The sequence below is a fragment of the Balaenoptera acutorostrata genome, chromosome 21, assembly GCF_949987535.1.
Source record: "Balaenoptera acutorostrata chromosome 21, mBalAcu1.1, whole genome shotgun sequence".
NCBI classification, from domain to species: Eukaryota; Metazoa; Chordata; class Mammalia; order Artiodactyla; family Balaenopteridae; genus Balaenoptera; species Balaenoptera acutorostrata.
In genome coordinates this window covers 26,401,309-26,425,211 of record NC_080084.1, presented here as the reverse complement: position 1 = coordinate 26,425,211, position 23,903 = coordinate 26,401,309, and the positions used below count along the sequence as shown (strand labels likewise).

The 23,903-nt window shown below is 41.4% G+C and overlaps 1 long non-coding RNA gene across 1 annotated transcript; it reads left to right on the top strand.

Moving 5' to 3' along the window:
* Positions 1–825: 825 nt before the first annotated feature.
* Positions 826–13,397, top strand: LOC103019654 (uncharacterized). Its single transcript, XR_450602.2, has 4 exons — positions 826–1,060; positions 7,324–7,385; positions 12,279–12,361; positions 13,307–13,397. It is a non-coding gene; the product is annotated as an uncharacterized LOC103019654 (long non-coding RNA).
* Positions 13,398–23,903: the final 10,506 nt, after the last annotated feature.

The following is a 23,903-nucleotide window of genomic DNA, read 5'->3' as shown; positions in this document are numbered from 1 at the left end:
ATTACATTTATTAATCATGTCATATCACATATATTAATTACATATACCAAGAGTGTTAGTCAAGAGGTGCGTTAGGAGACTTCTTATTTCCCCTTAAATACAGGCATTCCTCCAGGATTCTGTCTTCAGAGCACATTAACAATTACAAGTTGAAAGATCATGAAAACAGGGATCCCAGGCCCAACTGAAACAAAGCACGAAACTATAACTAGGAGCAATCTTTCAAGAAACGCGCGTGGATTTCCAGGGTAAAATATCTGACTTGCAGCCTCCTCTACAGTCTACTAATTTCCCATGAAATGCCTGCGAAGATATAAAGAAAAGAAGGGAAAAAAATCCACCACTCCAATAAAACCCAGGACTGTCAGCCTCTCCCACAACCTGGGAAGGATGTTGGACAACTCCAAAGACAAGCTGACTGCAAGGACCAGCTCAAGGCGTGACCACCTGTGCAAGTACCTGAAAGACCCCTCTCCCGGTTCAGAAAAGCCAAGCCCGTGCACACCCGATATCTAGGCAGCTGCACATCAGAAATCTGCTGCAAACCTGCTGCTTTCTTGTGACAGAAAACAAGTAAGCAACTCCTAACAGCCTCCCAAGCAGCCCACAAACTCCGCCCACCTTTAACTTTTCTTGGACTCGCAGAGACGCTGTCACTCATGAAACGCCCCAGCAGGAAGTAGAGGGGCGAGGGCGGCAGCACGATGCAGTCTGGGAGTTGTAGTCCATGCTCAGAATGCGCAAGCGCAGGGGTGGAGGCGGGCGCCCAGGAACAGAGCCCCACGGGAACTGTAGTTTCTCCTGCATTACGTAGACTAAGAGTGTCAGAAGGTCAGACGGTGGCGTTCTGAGAGTTCTCATTTCAGACAGCGAGGGTGCTCTCAGCGAATGCCTGACGGACGGGGAGACCTGGTTTGGCAACTGTGCGTGTCGTCTTCCGTTCGACAGTAGAGCTCAGATGGGTTGAGATAGCCCCCAAGTGGACTGAGTGGGGCGAAAGACAAGCCACCAAATCTGCAAACAGGACTATGGAACTGTGAGAAAATAGTGTAGAATTAAGGTAAGAAGCCGTCCCAAAGACTCAGAGAAAAAACGGACTTCAGTATCATTCACCTCATGAATCAGAAGAATATTTTTGAGAAATTTTTGCCTCTTCGAAATGGATACCAAAAAAATTATGTATATAACGTGCAGGCTAATGAAAGTATGGCCCAGTCTGGAAAAATATGCAGCAAAATGTTAACATTCTTTTTAAAATTAATTAATTAATTAATTAATTTATTTATTTTTGGCTGTGTTGGGTCTTCGTTTCCGTGCGAGGGCTTTCTCTAGTTGCGGCGAGCGGGGGCCACTCTTCATCGCGGTGCGCGGGCCTCTCACCATCGCGACCTCTCTTGTTGCGGAGCACAGGCTCCAGACGCGCAGGCTCAGTAGTTGTGGCTCACGGGCCTAGTTGCTCCGCGGCCTGTGGGATCTTCCCAGACCAGGGCTCGAACCCGTGTTGTTCCCTGCATTAGCAGGCAGATTCTCAACCACTGCGCCACCAGGGAAGCCCCGACATTCATTTTTTAAAATGAGGGATTACTTTTGTTTTTTTTCACTACGTATTTTCTGAATTGTTTACAAGGACTAAGTATTCGTCTTTTGGTATAAAATACTTAAAATATGAAGAAAAGTATATAGAGCAATTTTTAATCCCCCTGGAATCTACCACAAAGCTTTGTCTTACTTCCTTTAGGTCCTCCCTCCCTCCCTCCCTCCCTCCCTCCCTTCTTCCCTCCCTCCCTCCCTCTCTTCCTTCCTTCCTTCCCCCTTCCTTCCCCCTTCCTTCCTTCCTTCCTCCCTTCCTTCCTTCCTTCCTCTCTTCCTTCCCCCTCCCTTCCCCCCTTCCTTCCTTCCTTCCCCTCCCTCCCTCCCTTCCTTCCTCCCTTCCTTCCTCTCTTCCTTCCCCCTCCCTTCCCTCCTTCCTTCCTTCCCCTCCCTCCCTCCCTTCCTTCCTTCCTTCCTCTTTTTCTCCTACCCTCCCTCTTTCTTTCCTGCATTCTGAAAGAAAAAAATTACCGGGGAGTGGGGGGGAGGAACGCTACAAGTAGAGATGTCCCTTATATAGTCCTTTCTCCTCTGCGGAGAAATACACACACACACACACACAAACACACACATTCTTAAGAGTTTTTATGTATATGTTTGTGTATATCAACATACAAGTGTGTGTATATTGTATGTTTTTCAGATAATGGTATCATACATACTGTACGAATCATTATGTAATTTGCTTTTCTCACTATGCTGCATCCTGTTTTGTTTTTTTTCAGGTTTATCAAAAAACAGAATACATATAGTTCTAATTCATTTATTTTAACTTCTGTAGGCTATTGCATTGTGTGACAATGACACAATTTAATTAATCTGATAAGGGATATTTACTCTGTCCCAAATATTTTGCTCTTATAAACAATACTGTTATACAGATTCTTAAGCAAACGTGCAAAAATTTCTCTAGGGCATTTACCTGTGAAATTGCCAGGTCTTGGGAGTATACCTGCTTTTAGCTTCACCAGATGCTGCCAAAATGCTCTACAAAGTACTTGAACCTCTTTTCACTCCACCAAAATAGACTGTGAATCTCCTCTGATCCACATTCTTGCCATAACTGAGTGTTGTCATAACGTCTTCTTTGTTAGCCTGATAGACTTACAGTAGTATCTGGTTATTATTTTAATTTAAATTTACTTGATTTTGTCAGAATTTTAAAATTTTAAAAATGGGGCTCTTATTCATTTTCTCCTTTGGTTCATCTAGGTATGGTAATTTTCTACAAGGAACACATATTATTTATGTGGTAAAGTAATCTATTTTAGATTTACATTGTGTTTAGATAATGGTGTCTTTCTCTTTATTCTAAGTTTTCTATAATACTTTATATTATTTCTATATTTTAATTATTTTGAATTTTATTACAGTACTTCTCAATATCTTTCTTTATGCATGCCAAGGACTGAGCAACATTTCCCTGATAGTGTAGAGAGCACCATATTTCTAATGAGTTCTGCTTAAGGCTGCCTTAAGTTTTTAGCTGTTATGGCAACAAACACAGAGTATTGTATATTGTGTACTCTTTACTCAGAGTATGTGTATGTATTAAACCTGTAGGCCACAAAAAGCTCCTGATCTTTTTCTTCTGAATGGCTTCTCACCAGAAACTAGCTTTTCCTATTTTTGGTTACTTTCAATATTACTAATTATTTATTATTTTGTTGTCTTTTTCTTTGCCCATTTACATCTAAGCCAGTTCATTGTTCTACTCATTTTTTTCCCAGGCATTGACTTTGTATCTTGCTGTCATACATAACATTTTTAGGGATCAGGTTTATTGAGATATAATTTACACATGGTAAAATTCACCCTTTTTAGCGTACAGTTCTATAAGTTTAGACAAACACATATAGTGATGTATCCACCACCATAATGAAGACAGATCCATCACCCCCAAAATATTCCTTCGTGCCTCTTTCTAGACAACTGCTCCAACCTGAAGCCCTGGCAACCACTTACAGGTTTTCTGTCCCTGTAGTTTTGCCTTTTTTTGAGTCTGTGATTGTGTTTGCCTGCTCTGTTTGCTATAACAAAATATCACAGACCTGGTAGCTTAAACAACAGACATTTATTATTATTATTATTTTTTAAATTTAATTAATTAATTTATTTTTGGCTGAGTTGGATCTTTGTTGGTGCGCGCGGGTTTTCTCTAGTTGCGGCGAGCGGGGGCAACTCTTTGTTGCAGTGCGCAGGCTTCTCATTGCAGTGGCTTCTCTTGTTGCGGAGCATGGGCTCTAGGTGCGCGCGGGCTTCAGTAGTTGCAGCATGTGGACTCAGTAGTTGTGGCTTGTGGGCTCTAGAGCTCAGGCTCAGTAGTTGTGGCGCATGGGCTTAGTTGCTCTGTGGCGTGTGGGATCTTCCCGGGCCAGGGCTCGAACCCATGTCCCCTGCATTGGCAGGCGGATTCTCAACCACTGCGCCACCAGGGGAGCCCCAACAGACATTTATTTCTCACCATTCTGGAGCCTGGGAAGTCCAGGATCAAGGTGCCAGTATATCCGGTTCCTGGTACGAACCTGCTTCCTCACTTACAGACATCTGCCTTCTCACGATGAGAGTGCTGGTCTCTCTTCCTCTTCTTATAAGGACACTAATCCCATCGTGGAGGTTCCACCTTCATGACCTCATCTAAACCTAATTTCCTCTCAAAGGCCCCACCTCCAAATACCATCGAATTTGGGGTTCAGGTTTCAACATAATCAATTTGGGGATGGGGGATATGAACCTTCAGCTCACAACAGTGATACGAGCGGAATTATACATTACATAGCCTTTTGGGTGTCGGCAAAATGCATTTGAGATTCAATGATGTTGTTGTGTCAGTAGATTTTTTATTGCCGAGTAGCATCCCCAATACATAGATGTTCTGTAATTTTTTTTTTTAATTATTTATTTTTTTATTTTTATTTTTTTGGCTGTGTTGGGTCTTCGTTTCTGTGCGAGGGCTTTCTCTAGTTGTGGTGAGCAGGGGCCCCTCTTCATCGTGGTGCACGGGCCTCTCACTGTTGCAGCCTCTCTTGTTGCGGAGCACAGGCTCCAGACGTGCAGGCTCAGTAGTTGTGGCTCACGGGCCCAGTTGCTCCGCGGCATGTGGGATCTTCCCAGACCAGGGCTCGAACCCATGTCCCCTGCATTGGCAGGCAGATTCTCAACCACTGCACCACCAGGGAAGCCCAGTGTTCTGTAATTTGTTCGTATACTCATCAGTTGAAGGAAATTTGGGGTTGTTTACAGTTTGGGACAAATACACATCAAGCTGCTATAACCATTTGCATAGAGGTTTTTGGGTGAAGATTAGCTTTTATTTCTCTTGGGTAGTTACACAAGAGTGGGTTTGTCATGTCGTATTTTATTTTATTTTCAGAAAAGTGTAAATTTATTCACTGCTGCATTATTCACAATGCGGAAAATAAGAAACAATCCAAGTGTTCATCCATAGGGAATAACTAAATAAACTGTGGTACAATCATACAATGGAGTACTCTTCAGCAATTCAGTGAGGGAGCTCTCTGTATACCTATATTGGAAAGCTCTTCAGTATACCATTTGAGATTTAAAAAGAAAAGGCAATGTCCAATTGTGTATGCTACCTTTTCCATAATAGAAAGTAAGAACGTATATTCATATTTGCTTATTTTTGCTTAATAAAGCCATGTCATAAAGTGTATGTTTAACTTTATAAGAAATTGCCAAGCTATTATGATGGATCAGTCAGATTTTTCCTTCTTTTGCCTGTCCTATAAATGTTTGTGCTTCCTAGTATTTCCTCCTTGGATTTCTTCTCTTGCTACTCTTTGGTCTCCCCTTGGACAGTCTCAACCATTCCCTTGGATTTTGCTAACCACCGATGAACCTTATTCAATAGCTCCAACCCTGATTTTCTTGCTTGTATATCCACCTGCCTTCAGAATACCTATCGCCATATTTCTACAGCCTTGCCCAGTTTGTCCAAATGACCTGGCTAACACTATGACCATCACCGCTGTGTTCTCCTCTGTGACTGACCTCAGTCATGAAAACCAGTCATCGAAGCCAATAATCCAGGAAATGTTCTAAGCTTCTCTCTTTCACAATTCACATTCATTAAGTTCTATAAATTCCACTGCTTAAATAGATCTTGATACTCTCCCTTCCTTTTCATTTTCCCACCATTATTGCCTCAGCTCAGAACCTTGCCTGTATTACTGCACTAGCCCATTTACTGACTTCTCTGCTTTATACAACCTCACATTCTAAACAAATCCTTGCCCAAGTGTGTCTCTAACCTGCCTGCATCTCCAGCTACCTCTTCCACTCATCCCTACCTCATTCCCTATGTCCCAGTTGCACTAAACTATTAGAAGTTCTTTGGAAAAATTATGTTGTTCATCGTATGACATATTCCATGTCATTGTACATGCTGGCTAAGGGATAAGTATAAATCAGAGAATTTGGATGAAACCTATTAAATTCAGAGAACAGAAATTTGGAAATTTTTGAAATTTAAATATAAACAAACAAATAAGGAGTCTAGTTAGAGCCTCTGGCTTTTGATTTTTATTTCTTTAATTATTTAATATATGGATACTTTTCTGCACTCTCATTGGAAGGGTGTATTGGGGCTATCTTCAAGGAAAATTGTCATATTAAAATTATAGTCTTCGGGCTTCCCTGGTGGCGCAGTGGTTGAGGGTCTGCCTGCCGATGCAGGGGACACGGGTTCGTGCCCCGGTCCGGGAGGATCCCACATGCCGCGGAGCGGCTAGGCCCGTGAGCCACAACTACTGAGCCTGCGCGTCTGGAGCTTGTTCTCCGCAACAAGAGAGGCCGCGACAGTGAGAGGCCCGCGCACCGCGATGAAGAGTGGCCCCCGCTCTCCGCAACTGGAGAAGGCCCTTGCACAGAAACTAAGACCCAACACATCCAAAAATAAATAAATAAATAAATTAAAAAAAAAAATTATAGTCTTCAACTCAGATATTCAGCGTCTTGTTATTTATCCTAGAGAAACACTTGTACCTATGCGTAAAGAGGCATGTACAAGGATTTTCATTGCTTCTTAGTTGTAATTGTGGAAGATTGAAAACAACCTAAAAATTGGCAATAGGAGAATAATTAAACTACGGTGCATCTATAGAATGAAATGTGTTGCAGTAATTAAAGATAACATGTTAAATCTGACATAAAAAGCTCTTAAGGGTATACAATTTAGTGGGAGGGAGGAGAGAAGTAAGCTGTGGGATAAAATACATGGTATGATATGGTTTATGGCATTTTAAAAGGTCTAGAAGAATCATTTAAGACCAATGACAGTATTTACCTCCAGAGAAAGGATTGGGATTGGGGTAGTGATCAAGACAGATTTTGCTTAGTCTTGTGTGATTTTTCTAACTGGCGTGTTGTCTTCATGTATTATTACTCACATTTTTTTTTTTAATTTATAAAATAAAAAGCATGAAGAAAAGAGGGCAAAGCATTCAGACAGGTTTGGCACAAAAGGAGAAATGTAAATAGCAAAACAAAAAAGTTCCAAAAATATTTTGAAGAAAATTTATCAAGAATTAATGATAGCTCTGTTTGGGTGATGAAGCTATGAATAATTCGTTTTTGGCTTTCTACTCTTTCTACCCAGTTGTATTTTTCAATCTTTTTAAATAATGGAAATACATAGATATTTTTAAAGGGCTAAGAAATGGCTGGAAAATCCTAACTACATGCATCCACCTTTAATTCTCACTCTGCCAGGTGCCATTTGGAGTATGAGGACGTTTCTGATGAAAAACTCCCATGGGAAAGTGATATTTGAGGTGAGTGGCCCTCTCCTGGTGTCATGTGACAGACCAACACACTGATATGCTGGAAACCGACTCCCCCCTCCAAAAAAGCCCTGACGCGTGGCATTTGCTGATTTCCGCAGTGTTATTTATGCGTTGAATTGTGATACCCCCAAAATATATGTTGAAGTCCTAACCCTTAGTACAGTACTTCAGACTGTGACCTTGTTTGGAAATAGGGTCATTGTAGATGTGATTAGTTAAGATGAGGTCATACTGGGAGGGCACTTAATCCACTATTACTGGTATCCTTATAAGAAGAGGCACAGAGACAAAGACACGCAGGGAGAATGCCAGCGACCACAGAGGTGTAGATTGGAGAGATGCATCTACAAGCCAAAGAACACCAAAGGTTGACAGCCACCACTGGAAGCTGTGAAGAAGCAGAGAAGAATTCCACCCAGCATCTCAGAGGGCACAGAGCCTGGGTGACACCTTGATTTCAGACTTCTGGCCTCCAGAACTATAAGGGAATACAGTACATTTAAATCACTAGGGGCTTCCCTGGTGGCACAGTGGTTGAGAATCTGCCTGCTAATGCAGGGGACACGGGTTTGAGCCCTGGTCTGGGAAGATCCCACATGCCGCGGAGCAACTAGGCCCGTGAGCAACAACTACTGAGCCTGCGCGTCTGCAGCCTGTGCTCCGCAACAAGAGAGGCCACGATAGTGAGAGGCCCGCGCACCGCGATGAAGAGTGGCCCCCGCTTGCCACAACTAGAGAAAGCCCTCGCACAGAAACGAAGACCCAACACAGCCAAAAATAAATAAATAAACAAATAAATCACTATATTATCCTTTATAATATCAATTAGTTGCATTATTATATTGGTTAAGAAAATAATTTATACTGCATACTAAATAACTAATAAACACATAATAATAGTTAACTCTCAATTATGGTACTTTGTGTTAATTTTTAAGGCAGCCCTAGGAAACGAATACACCTGCTGTAAATACTTCTGTCACGGCCAACTGACATGACTTCACTGAATGCAGAGTTAAAAGGGCTGTCCACAACCAATTCTCATGAGCCAGTATAAGCTGTACCACTGAACAGCTGATTTCAGGCTCATCTAAGCCATAGAGAGTTCCAAGTGTGTTCAGAGAAGAGTTTGACATAGGTTTAACCAAGAACTTTCAGTATAGAAGTATCATCAGTGGACATTGTCTTATGTGGTATGCACTTTACTTTTAAAATCTCCATGTTGGGTTCAAGATGTACATTAACCTATTTCAATTCTGGAGAAGCAAGTAAGAACATGAATGTGAAACTACCTGATAACCATTCAGGTAGCAATGACAACATGAGGATATATAGGTCAAGTTACCCAGTTGAGACTAATTCCTGTGTAATTCTTTTTTTTTTTTTTCTTTTTGGGTTTTTTTTTGGGGAGGTTGTTTTTAATTTTTGTTTCTTTCCTATGTTATTCTGACTGTTTCAGTTGGGAGTTTTAAAACTGCTTAGCGCTGATATATCCCGGATCAACACACACACACACACACACACACACACACACACACACACACACACACACAGAGTGATTGATAATGGACACATACAGGAGTGTCAGGCAGTTGTCACCAAAATGTACTCATCAACTTCTCAGTGAATTTGACAGAGGAGATGACGTTCACTCAGTGATACTATGTGTGACAGAATTAAAAGACTGAGCAGAAAATGAGAATCACTTTACAATCATTTCTGGCTTTGCTGTCAAGATTAAAACTGCTGAGATTTACAGAACCTCCTTCCAAGGTCAAGGTCCAGAGGAGGCGCTGCGGGCTGTGGGAGCTGGAACAGGAGGACCAATGATGAGCACTTACGATGCAAAGACAGACCGACTTCGTATAGACCACATTCCTGGACGCCATTTCCTCACGTAGATTCCTGGTTCCAGCAAGATGATAAGCAAATAGTAGAGAACCCTTCCACGTCACATTTGGCTAAGCCCCTCCTCTTTGTGGAACATATTAGATCTACCTTGATGTTTTTAAAAAAATACCTATCCCCAACTAACTGTTTCCTGGAAAGAAATGAAGAAAAAAGAGAAGAAAAGAAGAAAAAGAAAGAAAAAAAGGAAAGAAGGAAGGGAAGAAACAAGGGAGGGAGGAAGGAAAAAAAAAATGGCTTGGCTTATGGAATAAGATCTCTCCTCCAGAGAGCTTAAAATAGGAATTACCAAAAAAAGCAACTTTTTGGCATGACAAAGACCGTTGGTGGCAGTTGGAAAGAATATAACTTTGGAATCTACATCCGTTGAGTGTTAGTTCTCCTTCCTTACCAGTGTCTTTCAAATAACTTTCAAAATAAAATCTTACTTTGGCAAAAGAAAAAAAAAAAGAATCTCACTACCACCTTGCCATACACATAATCATTAAAACCTTTATTAAGTGCTGTGTTTCTCTTCAGAATAAGTTGCCAGACTAAAGGAATTATACAGACATAGCACCACAGTTCTTGAAGCTAACAAACTCAAGTTTCCTTCTTAGGAAAGGATAAGGAGAGCTCGTCACATTTACACATTGGGCTGCCTCCCTTCTCGCTTTAAATCCTTAAACAGTTTTCCAGGGTAATGTCCACTCCTTCAAGAGGAATACCAGACCCTTTGGGACCAGCGTCCAGCACACACATTTACTCTCCCATCTGTAATCTTCCACTTCCTGTTTCCCATCCTCCTCCCTCCAGCCATATGGGATGCTATGCTGTTTCTTTCTTTCTTTTTTTTTTTTTTAATATTTATTTGTTTATTTGGCTGTGTCGAGTCTTAGTTGCAGCACATGGGATCTTCGCTGCGGCACATGGGCTCCTCATTGCGGTGTGCAGGCTCCTTGTTGCAGTGCACAGGCTCTCTGGTTGTGGCATGCGGGCTCTAGAGCGCACGGGCTTAGTTTCCCCGCGGCCTGTGGGATCTTAGTTCCCGACCAAGGATCAAACCCGTGTCCCCTGCATTGGAAGGCGGGTTCTTAACCACTGGATCACCAGGGAAGTCCCACTATGCTGCTTCTTGAAGGCGCTCTGTTCCTGCACCTGTCTCCTTGGTCCAGAGCACTCCCCCTCCCTGGACCACTCTCCCCACCCCACTCATTACCTACCCACCCTCCAAGTCAGGCCTGAACACTTGCCTTTTCTGCCAGGACTTCCCCTGCCCCTCAGTCCTTCTCTACCACATTATACTTGGTCATTACCTCTACTATACTATTTATCAATTTTGATTATCATTTATATTCCTCCCTTCCAGGAGAGATAAGCCTCTTAAACACAGAGACAATTTTGTTTTTCTCTTTGTCTCCCCAGGGCTTGGCACACTTAGTAGATGTTTAAATACTATTGAATGAAAACCAGTAATTTATAAAGTGCTTGGCTATTTACAAAATGTTTTTCAAGTGCATTATTTCTATTACTATTCTAGAAGTGACTCCATTTTTACCTATCATTAGCCATTATCATCAGCCCAATTATTTTGCAAATGAGAACGCTAAGGTTCACAGAGGGTAAGGAACTTGGCTTAAGATATTCAGCTGGTATATGGTCAGGCTGGGCTACAAAGCTTGGATCTACTGACCAGAAGGCAGAGGGACAGGAACAGGAAGCAGACTATCAAGTTCATCAGGTCTTTTTACTGAACAGTCTGACAAGGGAGCTAGGAGGCCGGGTATGTAAGACTCACTAGTTTTAAGATTTTAACCACACTGGACCTCAGTGTTCTCCTCTATAAGATGACAGGATTGCACTATATAAGTAATTCTCAATTCTCTTACATTTCATGTCCACTAATCTTTCTAATCCAGAGATTCCCAAACTTTCCTGGTTCCTGGTGCCCCCGGGCCAAAAGAAATACCTGAACAATTCTCTTTATTAAGTAGTGAGGTCTAAACAACTTAGTAGTAGTAGTTGGCGTGGTATCCAACAGTTGTCTGTGCCCCTCAAAAACTTAAAAGAACCCACAGTGCCTCTGTAAGTTTGCTTGTCACACTAGGGTGGTTCAGCACACAACTTAAGAATCACAGTTTTAATCAGAGAAACTCAGCTCTACTCTGATAGAAATAAGAAGTCTCTTTTTTAGAGAAAAATGCTTATATCATAGTTATTTACACAAGTTTTAAACACATGATCATTATAATGGCATTATTGAAGGTATATTTTAATGCCAAAGTTTTAAAACACAGATAATTCTGTTAATAAGCTGAAACATAGCAAAATGTTGCTGGGAATATGGTTTACTGATATCATCCTCATAAAGCACAAAATAAATTCTGGTAATATTATTAGAATTATTATAGCTCTGACTAACACATAAAAATAAAAATCATTCTATTAGAAATTAAATGATAGTAATACTATTGACATTCACTTTTACAGCTATCATTGTAAACTTCAAAGATAAAAGATAAATCCATCACCAGGAAACATATAACGATTATTGAACCTTATTGTTGAGAAGCCTGTAGTTGCATTTTGCTGAATAGCATCTCAGTTCTTGGAATAAAGTTTTAAACAGCAACTGGAAGAACAGCTTTAAGTTAAAAATGTTTTATTTTTAGAGTTGTCATGGTGTAAAAGTTATTCTCACATAGCTAAGTTGCTGGAAAGAGTCCAAGTTTTGTGAAAGTTTTTCATTAAGTGTTTCGTGTTGTCCCTGCTTTAAACCCAAACAATTGCAAACTCTTCATAAGCTGTTGTAATACTGGTTTAGCTGATAAATTAAGAAAATCCCCCTTCTTTGAAATCCTAAGCCACAAAACATGTGTTGTTACATTGCTAATAAGGAGGAGTGGACAGAGATGGGCCACCCAAAGATTCTCCTATTCCTGCATCATCTGCAAGGAGAAAACAGCAATTTAATTGTAATTCTTGCTTATCCAGGTCAACAGTTACCACCAATACAAGGTACCCAACTGCACAGAGATGGAGCCTAGAGCAGCAGGAGGTGGTACATAAAAACACAGGTACTCCAGGAAACTGGGGGAGGGGCAGAACAATAATTAATAGCTGTCAGGTGTGGTTTGCAGGATGTAGGATGTGGCTGGTGGGCTAGAGGGAGAGAATTAGAAGAAATGATGCTCATCCACGGTTATTTTGATTAACTATCCAGAAGCCCACAGATGGATACTCACAGTAAAACGATCAAAGCAGAAACAGCACATTTGGCATATAGATGTGGGGATTGAGGGAGAATTAATTTTAGCTTTAATTTTTAAATAGTTTTAATTAATTTTTATTTTACTTTAATTAATTTTTAAAAGCTTTAATTTTAAAAAAGCTTTTAGTTTCTTATTGTGGAGATATATATGTATATATATAACAAAATATACCATTTTAACCATTCCTAAGTGTAGAATTCAGTGGCATTAAGTACATTCACATTGTTGTACACTCATTACCATCATCCATCTCCAGAGTGTTTTCATCTTCCCAAACTGAAACTCTGCACCCATTAAACAACCCTCTGTTACTCTCTCCACTCCCACCCCAGCCCCTTGCAACCACCATTGTACTGTCTGCCTCTGTGAATTTGACTGTTGTAAGTACCTCATGTAAGTGTAATTGTACAATATTTGTCCTTTTGTGTCAGACTTCTTCATTTAGCATAATGTCGAGGTTCATCCATATTATAGACATGTCAGAATTTCCGTACTTTCTAAGGCTAAATAATATTCCACTGCATGCATATATCACATTTTATTTGTCCATTCATCTGTCACTGGACACTTGGGTGCTTCCACCTTTAGGTTATTGGGAATAACGCCACTATGAACATGGATTTAGAAATATCTGTTTAAGTCCCTGCTTTCAGTTCCTTTGGGTAAATATCCAGAAGTGGAATTGTTGGCTCATACGGTAATTCTATGTTTCTTTTTTCTTTGTCCTTTCTTTTTTCTTTTTTTTTTCAGGAACTGCTATACCGTTTTCCACAATAGCTGCACCATTTTACATCCCTAACAGCAATGCATGTGTTCTAATTTCACCACATCCTTGCCAACACTTGTTATTTTCTGGGTTTTGTTTGTTTTAATAATAGCTATCCCAATGGGTATAAAGTGTCGTCTCATTATGATTTTGATTTGCATTTCCCTAAGAGCTACTGATGCTACGCATCTTTTCATGTGCTTCTTGGCCAATTGCATATCTTCTTTGGAGAAATAGCTATTCAAGTTCTTTACCCATTTTTATTTTATTTTATTTTATTTATTTATTTGTTTATGTTTGGATGTGTTGGGTCTTCGTTGCTGCGCGTGGGCCTTCTCTAGTTGCGACAAGCAGGGGCTACTCTTCATTTTGGTGCGTGGGCTTCTCATTGTGGTGGCCTTTCCCGCTGTGGAGCATGGGCTGTAGGTGCATGGGCTTCAGTAGTTGTGGCATGCAGGCTCAGTAGCTGTGGCTCATGGGCTTAGTTGCTCTGCAGCATGTGGGATCTTCCCGGACCAGGGCTTGAACCTGTGTCCCCTGCATTGGCAGTCGGATTCCCAACCACTGCGCTACCAGGGAAGCCCCTTTACCCATTTTTAAATTGTTTTTGTTGTTGTTACAGTCATTGAGTTGTAGGAGTTCTTTAAGTATTCTGGATATTAATCTCTTATCAGATATATGATTCACAGATAATTTCTCCCATTCCATGGGTTCTCTTTTCACTCTGTTGATAGTGTCCTTTGATGCACAGAAGTTTTTGATTTTGATGAAATCCAGTTTACCTATTTTTGTTTTGTTGCCTGTGCTTTTGGTGTCAGAAAATTTTTAGTTTTTAGTTTAAAAACATCATGTCTCCTGCCTCATAAGTACCACTGGACCAGGTCTTTGTTTGCTAGGATTCTGTCAGAGGTAAATGCATTTTGAAGTAGAGAACATGGATAATTGCACGCTTGGAATGGAAAACTAAGGTAATTATGAATGTTCCAGATGCAAACACAGAGGGTTCACCAATCCATCCTGGAAGACTTTTGTCAGAATTGCCTAAATAGTGCAGGGGTGGAGTTTAGGACACAAGGCCTTTGGGGACCAAGCAAACAAGGCGTGGAGATGAGATGGAGATAAGATAGAATGAGATAAGAATAGGAAGAAGCCCTTTGTTTAGAAGATTGGGAAGGGGGCAGCTTCACTTTGCTGAGGGATACAAGGTGTTAATCACACTCTGGTGGAAGACCCCTGCTTATTCTAACACAGAGAGAAGGGTTTGACCTCTTCCCGAAATTCAGTTGTATTAAGGTGTGAACCCTCAGTGATATTGTAGGCTCATTTTAGGCTATAGGGCAATGGATTGCCATTACTCATTGCAACCTGCCCTCCTAAGAAATTCAAACTTACATTCAACTTGGTTTACCCTCTGCTGTCTAGAAGGAGTTGCTCTGGATGTGAAAGTTCAAGGCAAAAGTTCATACCTTCCTACCAACTCAGGAGATCCGACAGAAATCTTGCCCTCTGAGGGGCCCAGTCCAGGGCAAGGCCTAGTCGTTGGGCTGAATCAGCTAAATATCCTCCTGGATATATTCTTTCCCTTCCTTGAGACATTGACTCTGAATAGACACTCAGAGATAGATCTCCCCTCAGGGTCTGTCTGGTCCCTTCACTGCATATCCTCCGGTCACTTCTGCTGAGACCAGACTACCCCATCCCTCTGCTGACTCTGGAGAATTGAAAGCTACTCCCATGGTACATAGACTTTTTGCTACTTCACAAACACACAGCCTCACCTGGGACAGGATGCGGCAGGAAAGTTAACGGTGGTCATTGCTTGCCTCTTAGGGTCTCTAGACAGTTTGGTCATTGCCTCCCAGGACTTTATTACCTTGCAGTCTCCTGGGCCAATGAGAAATATTTCCCCTGAGGACAGGGTAATCAGCCCGATGTGACCTACTTACTAGTTAAGTCTCCAACCTGATCAAAAGGGCCTTTTGCTCAGACACCTCCTGCTCGTTAGTTAGAGCACAGACGTGTGTCCACTCGAGAAAGCCTAGAACCAGGAGAAAGGTGACTTCACGAGCAGAGGACGCCGCACTCCGTGTGATCAGCAGGTAGCAGTGATCCTGCCACATGGGCTGAAGTAGTGGCAATGGGGACACTTTGGGGAGGGGGGGAGGGCCTTGGTATGAAAAGCATTTATCAGGGTGTTAAAGTGATATCAGGGAAAACTTATAATGGGAAACTACTGAAATCAATCTATTGTAGAGCATCTGTGACTATGATTTCTCTTGGAGGACTTGGTGTCAGCCTAGTGAAACATCCGGATTTCTGGTTGGAAGTTGCCACCAAATTTCCATAAATTATCCATGCACATCTTTTAGAAAGTGTTAAAAGCAAAATCTCTGACCTCCTGTCTTCTCCTGACCCCCATGCCCTAATACCATGTCTGTCCTGCCTGTGTCTCTCTGATAGTTTGCCCAGAAAAACTCAATTCGTGTCCATTTCTATTTTAATCAGAGTCAAACCCTCTGGAGGGAAGGCAGCTATTAGAAGTGGGGAATAGTATGAGGTTAGCCTGTTGTTGTAATGAAAAGCAAACAAACAACAAAAGATAAAAAATAATAACATTACATGCAAGGGAGTTCACCAGGAACTTTTGCTGCTATTTACAGTATTTTTAGGAGGAAAAAAGAAATAAATATGGTGCTAGAAAACCTCAGATATTTAAGTGATTTTTGCCAAAGTCACACTGTCAAAAACAAATTAAGCAGTTTGATATTAGATATTTTTTGGAAGAACGTGGAGAATGAACAAACCAGCAAAGAAAGAAATTGTTCATGGAAATTAAGTCTCCTGACTTCCAGATCAGATTCAGCTAAAAATACTCTTACTTTTATATATGCCTCATCTTGATGTCACAATCTTCATGCACCTGGAGTTTGCACACACTAATTGCTGTACCATGCTGTATGCAGGTGTATGATTCATTCATCTTTGAAAATCTTATTTACTTTTTCAAGTCAATTAGTTTCTCTGAAACATCGTGTTGCTGCCTGATAGTCAACAGTTCATCATTTTTTTTTTTTTTTTTGCTTCAAGAAATAGCAGAGAAAATGACATTAGCATTTTAAGGTGGGTTTTATTTCTCCATATGTAAATATATATATCGTTTGATCAAAAAATGTATTAGTATTCAGGTGAAGATTATAGCGATCTTTTTGAACATCTGTTTTATCTTGACTAGTTTTAAATTCAGGAGCAGCAATTTCATTGCAATTCAACTTGTTTCTGTTTTATTATATCATACTAGGCTAATCTTAAAGACCCCTAATAGCTTTCATTCAATTTAGACCAGAATATCACAAATCTCTAGACTGAGTAGTATAATGCCCACTATTCAAATAAAAGCAAGTTATTGTAATATAATGACACCTCCAAATGCTAAAAGCAGACCCATGGATATTAGGTTGAGGTAGAGGGACCAGTATTCCTACTTATTATTTTAGGGCAGAAATATCCCAGTTACGCTGATTGCAAAGTAAAATGGAAACTATATGGTGGAGAGGGACTTGGGAACCACACAGACTGGATTATAATTCCAGCCCTTACACATAGAAACTGCATGACTTTGGGTAGATTATGAACTACCCCAGAATTTGAATTTCCTCACCTGCAAAATGGAGATTAACATCTGCACATTATGATTGATGTGGCGTAAAAGAAAACTAACACAAATGCCATGGGCAGTGCCTGGTCCTTAAAGCAGGTGGCATTCAACAAAGATTAGTCCCCTTCCCACCTTTTCTTTGCTTGCACTACAAAGTTGGAAATATACAGCTATAAAATGTTGTCTTGGAAGAGACTGAATTGGAAACTTTTGTTATGAAAAACAGGATTGTAAGGGTGTCAGTTTTGAGGCATGAGGATTTGTGAGCATACACTTGGAGCTTTATGCCTGCAAGATATTTGTAGAGCTTTTATATTTAAGAGAACAGTCTGGATGCCATCTTTGTCCTCTACCATAGAACTTCCTTTCCTTTTCTGAGATTTGTGGACAGTACCTTGTACAGCTCTAAAATAATGCAATTCTTTCCCTATTGTCTGGACTATTCTAATAGTTACAAAACAGTATTTCACCAGCAGAGGCTACTGCAGTTTATATAAAGGTTACAAACTGAAACTTCCTCTAAGATTATGCAATGAATTTTGGGGGGAAAAGGGAGGAAATACTTTAAGTTTAAAATTTTGTAAAATAAATAAAAAATGATGATTACTTGTTGCATATATCTATCACACTATATTATATTTATATACATATTTGTTTCCTATTTTATTTATTTATTTTAAATTATTTATTTATTTATTTGGCTGCACTGGGTCTTAGTTGTGGCATGCGGGATCTTCGTTGCCTTGTGCAGAATCTTCATTGCGGCATCTTCGTTGCGGCACATGGGATCTTTTAGTTGCCGCATGCAGGTTCTCAGTTGTAGTATGTGGGATCTAGTTCCCTGACCAGGGATTGAACCCGGACCCCCTACATTGGGAGTGCGGAGTCTTAGCCACAGGACCACCAGGGAAGTCCCGTTTCCTATTTTAGTGTGTAAGTTCCTTGAGGGCAGAGACTGTCTTAAGTTTCCTGCACTCTTGGTGCCTTGCTAAGCACAGAGTACACAGTAGGTGCTCAATAAACACTTTTTAAAATGTACTAAGAATAAATCTTGGTAGACATAAAAATACATGATTACAATCTATTGACATGGCCAGGCCCACAAAATTCAATTTCCAGCTGTCAGAATCTTCCCCATCTTTCAAGGCCCAACCCAGAAGCAAAGGAACTTCTTCCCAGACCCTTCCCTAATCCTTCCACAACCCTGAGAGGTAATATTCCTCACTTTTGCCTTCTCATAGCTGTTTATACCTCTTCTTTTTGAACACCTGGCACTTTCTGCCTCGTGTTATAATCTGTTCAATGACTTAGGTATAAATTATTATTAACTCCTGCCTATCCATTATTGCATCATCCTCAAATGTCTCAGAGTCCTCACCAAATGCATGTCGAATCCACCCCTTATTCAACAGCTAACCTCTGAAATCCTAAAGTTAAAAAAGTTTTAAAGTAGCTTCAGAACCCTTTTGGAAATATGTATATTCATAACAACATGAATATAGGAAAATACTGAACTTCATATAATAGAAGGATACTACCTGGATTTGCATCTGGGCTCCGTCATTTATTTGCTGCTGGATCATGGTCAAGTTACGTAGCCTCTCTGTGCCTCAGTTCCTTCATCTGTAAAATGGGGATGATAATAATACCTAACACTTATGGTTGGAGACAGTATAGGCAGAGGTCTTTGAGGAGAGCTTGTCACATAGTGAGCGCTCAGTCATTGTCATCTACTATTTAATCATCACCATCATCATCATCACCATCATCGACTCAGAGAAAGATTCCTACTCTGTATTCAGCTCCTCGAAAGAATACCAGACATTGGTGATGTGAAAGGAAATGACATTGATATGATTTTTAAAAATTCTATTGTGGTAAGAACACTGAACATGAGATGTACCCTCTTAACAGATTTTTAAGTTCACAGTACAGTATTGTCATCTATAGCACAATGATATACAGCAGATTTCTAGAACTTGCATCATTTTGCATAATTGAAACTGTGCCTGTTGATTAGCTGTTGCTCATTTCCCCCTCCCTGCAGCCGCTGGCAACTACCATTCTGCTCTCTGCTTGTGTGAGTCTGACTGTTTAAAATACCTCAAATAAGTGGATCATGTAGTATTTGTCCTTCTGTAACTGGCTTATTTCCCTTAGCATAATGTCTTCAAGGTTCATCCATGTTGTCACATATTACAGGCTTTCCCTGTTTTTAAAAGCTAGAGATATATCCATTATATGGATATAGCATATTTTTCTTTATCCATTCATCTGTTGATAGGTATAATAGGTATTTAGGTTGTTTCCACATCTTGACCTTTGTGAATAGCGCTGTAAGGAACATGGGAGTGTCAGTATGTTGTCAAGATCCTGATTTCAATTCTTTTGGATAAATACTCAGAAGTGGGATTGCTGAATCACATGGGAGCTCTATTTTTAATATTTTGAGGAACTTCCATACTGTTTTCCATAGTGGCTGCACCATTTTGCATTCCCTCCAACTTTGTACAAGGGTTCCAGTTTCTCCACATCCTCACCAACACTTGCTATCTTTTCCTTTTTTAATAGTAGCCATCTTAATAGGCGTGAGGTGAAGTCTCATTGTGGTTTTGACTTGCATTTCCCTGATGATTAGTGTGTTAAACATCTTTTCCTATACCTGTTGGCCATGTGTATGTCCTTTTTGGAGAAATGTCTATTCTGGTCTTTGCCCATTTTTGACCAGATTATTTGTTTTTTTGCTATTGTGTTGTATGTGTTCCTTATATATTTTGGAAATTAACCACTCTCTGATATATGGATTGCAGATATTTTCTCTATGTTGTAGGGTGCCTTCTCACTCAGTTTTTATTTTCTGTGCTTGGCAGAACCTTTTAATCTGACGTAGTCCCATTTATTTATTTTTGCTTTTGTTGCCTTTGCTTTTGGTGTGATATCCAAGAAATCATTGCCAAGACCAATGCTCTGAAGATTGTCCCCTATGTTTTCTTCTAGGAGTTTTACAGTTTCAGGTCTTTCATTTAAGTCTTTTATCCACTTTGAGTTGATTTTTGAATATCGTGTAACACGTGGGTCCGGTTTCTGATATGTATTTTTACATTGATAAATCGGTTCTTTATTTTGCCATTCAGTTTCTGCAGTCCCCACTTCAACCTCACAGGCCACCTTTTTTTTTTGTCTTCTAAAATTTCTTCCCTTCTTGTAAGGTTCATCTTTGCCTGGACAGGGCCCAGTTCTCTCTGCTTTGCTTCCCGCATTGCTTACTGACCCAGATCTGCACCGCTCCTGGTGCCCTCCTGCCCCGCCTGCAGCCAGCACTGAGTCAACAAGCAAAATCTCACATGTAATATTCTGAGATTCAACCCTCCGGTAATAATTCTTCTGCTTTTAGTCAGTCATATCCTTTGGTTCACAGAGACGTTGAGTCTAGTGCCTTCGAATGGCTGACCTAAATAATATCCCTAGATTTTTGAAGATAATATAAAGTTTATTTTAGTAACAACCGTGAGTCATTACAGAAGCTAATGAACTTGGGAATTCTATATAAAATCATCCAAGCATATAAAGCCTATTTTCCAAGGTTCCTTTTTCTCAGCTCAAGGCCACAAAAATTGGAACGTGATAGAACTTGACTCCTACATTTGCCATATGTCTAAATAATTATGAGGTATAAATGAAGCCAGCAAAGTGTTAAATAAAACATGCTCTGCTCTCCTACCTTGACAAATATACCACAGTAATGACCTATAAAGGCCAAGGTTAAAGTTAGAATTCTCAGACTCCTTGGTGGTCTGTACAGGAATGTGGTAGCAGAGGGAAAGCTGGCCCCAACCCTGGGCCAATCGCCTTCCCCTTCACCCCAGCCCTGTTCTCACATGAGGGGCCTTGCATCCCCTGTGTGGACTCCCTAAGCCCCATTCAAGCTCCATCCACACATCCTCACCCCCTTCAGACAGCAGCACTTTGGGTACCGTTTGGCTAAGCAGCCTGCCTTCGAAGATAGAAGAGGCCATGCAGTCTCACAGCCATTTGAGGAGGGTCCTCAGTACGTAGGCTGTTCCAGAAGAGAGGGCACAAGCTCTGGGTGGGAAGGGGTGCAGTGGGGGGAAGGCCGGAGAGGCACGTTCTAAAGCACAAGGTCTACAGGGGCCTTCTTGCCCAAATCAACTGCTCAACCAACAGTGGTACATCATGTGCCCTCAGCCCTTTCATTTCGGTCTCAGCCACAGTGAACCGTTCCGTGGAAGCACAGACTTTCCTTGTGCTGTCAGCATCTTACCTCAAGCTCAAGCTCAAGCCAGACTTTCTGCCCCAAGGTCATCTCCAACACACACAAATGCAGCCCGGAAATACCAGGAAGTTCACAGCCTAGGAGGAAACCTCAGCTAGTCCAGGTCAGAAGCAGGTGGGCAAATCTCAAGCTTTCCATTTTTTTCAGGTGGACAATTCTGAACCGCTTTCCCTGGGCTTCTTTTGAGACCCCGGTGGAAACAGGCCCACCGCTCACGGCAGCAACCTCAGCAGCCCACCCTGGTCTCAGCTTTTCCTCCTTCCCTGTCTCACTCTCTTGCTTCCTGGAATCACCACCCAAATAAACCACCCACACCCCTCAGGCTCTGCTTTGGGGGGTACTCAAAGGAATGAAGGGACAAATCCAGGAAACAGGAGGACCAGCCCCTTCCAAGAACAGCCGCATCGTCAACACAATCTCACTGGTGACCTGTATCAACGATCACGTAAGCACGTTTCCTAAGGGGAAAGTGTCCTTGACATTTAAATTACAACCTAAACTCTTATTAAAGAGGTCTTTGGTTTGGTTTTATTTTTCTTGGAGGGGGCAGTCCCTTTGCTCTTTCCTCTACTTCAGTGTCTAAATTCCTCCTGTGACGCCTCACTTTCCTGGTTAAAATTTCCCCGAATAGGGCTTCCCTGGTGGCGCAGTGGTTGAGAATCTGCCTGCCAATGCAGGGGACACGGGTTCGAGCCCTGGTCTGGGAAGATCCCACATGCCACGGAGCAACTGGGCCCGTGAGCCACAATTACTGAGCCTGCGCGTCTGGAGCCTGTGCTCCGCAACAATAGAGACCGCGATGGTGAGAGGCCCGCACACCGTGATGAAGAGTGGTCCCCACTTGCCGCAACTAGAGAAAGCCCTCGCACAGAAACGAAGACTCAACACAGTCATAAATAATAAATAAATAAATAAAAGAACGTGAATTTCTTTAAAAAAAAAAAAAAAATTTCCCCGAATTGACTGTGGCCTGTTGGGAGACAGGGTGGAGGGAGCTGCTTATGGAAAATGAACAAGAAGGGGGAGCAGACCAGAGGCGAAAAGCTGCGACTAATTTTGACATCAAAGATGACAATGAACATGACAAAGTGCAAACAGCCCTTTTTACAGCTGACCATCATGCTGAAGACTGGGGACTCCAGATTTTCCTGGACAGTCCCATTTCACGTTTTTGACATGAGATTTGGGAACACATCCTTCTGGTCAGACCATTGTCCAGATTTAAGCTTCAGAAAATAGGGTCCCAGACCATCCACGGCTGTGGCCAGGCCAGGGGCTACTTGTGTCGCCTGGGCACCTTGTGTGAATCCGGGGCCTCCTATGGGGCACATAGCACCCAGGTCCTGGGTGCCCATGAGAAGGGGCTCTTTGACAAGGCCAATCGACACCTCTTCTTGCACAGCCTGGCCCTGTTAGGGGTGCGCCACTGCAGAAAGCCCCTCTGGGCCGGGTTATTACCAGCCTCTAGAACCACCTTATTCTGCACCAGCTTTTACTAATGGCTCCGAGTGGAGACCCCTTTGCCCAGACTTTGGCCCCCGTGGGAAGGAGCCTGCTACCTGGGGCTGGCTTGCCTTGACTCTTTGACAGCTTTCTTCTGTTTAATTTCCGGCAATTTTTTGAGTTGGAGCAGGCAGAGGATTAAAAGAGAAAAGCAAATTTAAAAAAAAGAAAAAGAAAAAGAAAATAGGGTCACCATGCAATGGGAGGCCTAGTTCGGGTCATAGAAGATCAGCCTGGGAAACCAATCGTCTTAGAGCTGGAAGCAACCGTAGACTAATCCCTCACTTAAAACATGAGATTCTGTCATAGGATTATAGTCTAAGGTACTGTATTGGAGTTTTCTATAGATTTGGAGAAAAGAATCCTAAAACCTGAAATGGTTGCACATTGCTATTTAATAACGTTTTCTACAAGCAAGGGGCTATTTTGTACAGACTGGTGTGGAGGGATCCTGCAAGGTGTAAACGGAGGGAATTGATTTCATTACCTGTGCTGCCCCCTAGTGGTGGAGGTAAAAAGGCACACCCAGGACAGGGCACAGGCATTAGGGCCTCCAGGAAACAGACATGAGAATAGACAATTACCCATCATTAGAAACAATGCTACAATAACCTAGGTTTTGTCCTCCTCTTCAGAAATTAGAATAGCATCCATATGATTATGAATAAACACCTTTTATGTACAAGCACTGGAAAATCACATTTTAACCTTCAACACAAGACCATGGAAAGATGTTTTAAATATTCCAAGTATTATTCAGCAAACATTTATTGAAATGAGCTGTGAGCCAGGCACTGTTCTAGGCTCTTGGGATAGAAAGGTGAATAATACAGAGTTTTTGACTAAAAGAACTCACAGTTCTTGCCCCAGAATGAACAATCAACAAATCATTACACAGTGTGATGTGCACAATAATAGTATAATATTTTTCATATTTTCCCTCTAAACAACAGCAATTCCGCAAAATGTAAATGGAGGAGTACAGGGATACTCTCTTCCCTCTCCTAATATCTGAAACAAACCTTCCATATCTGCTGCTCCAGGCTCCTCTTTTAAGATGCAAACACCCAAGAAGGCTGATGTCCTTGTCAAAGCCTGAAGTCAGCCTGAGGTCACAAGATGCAACTTT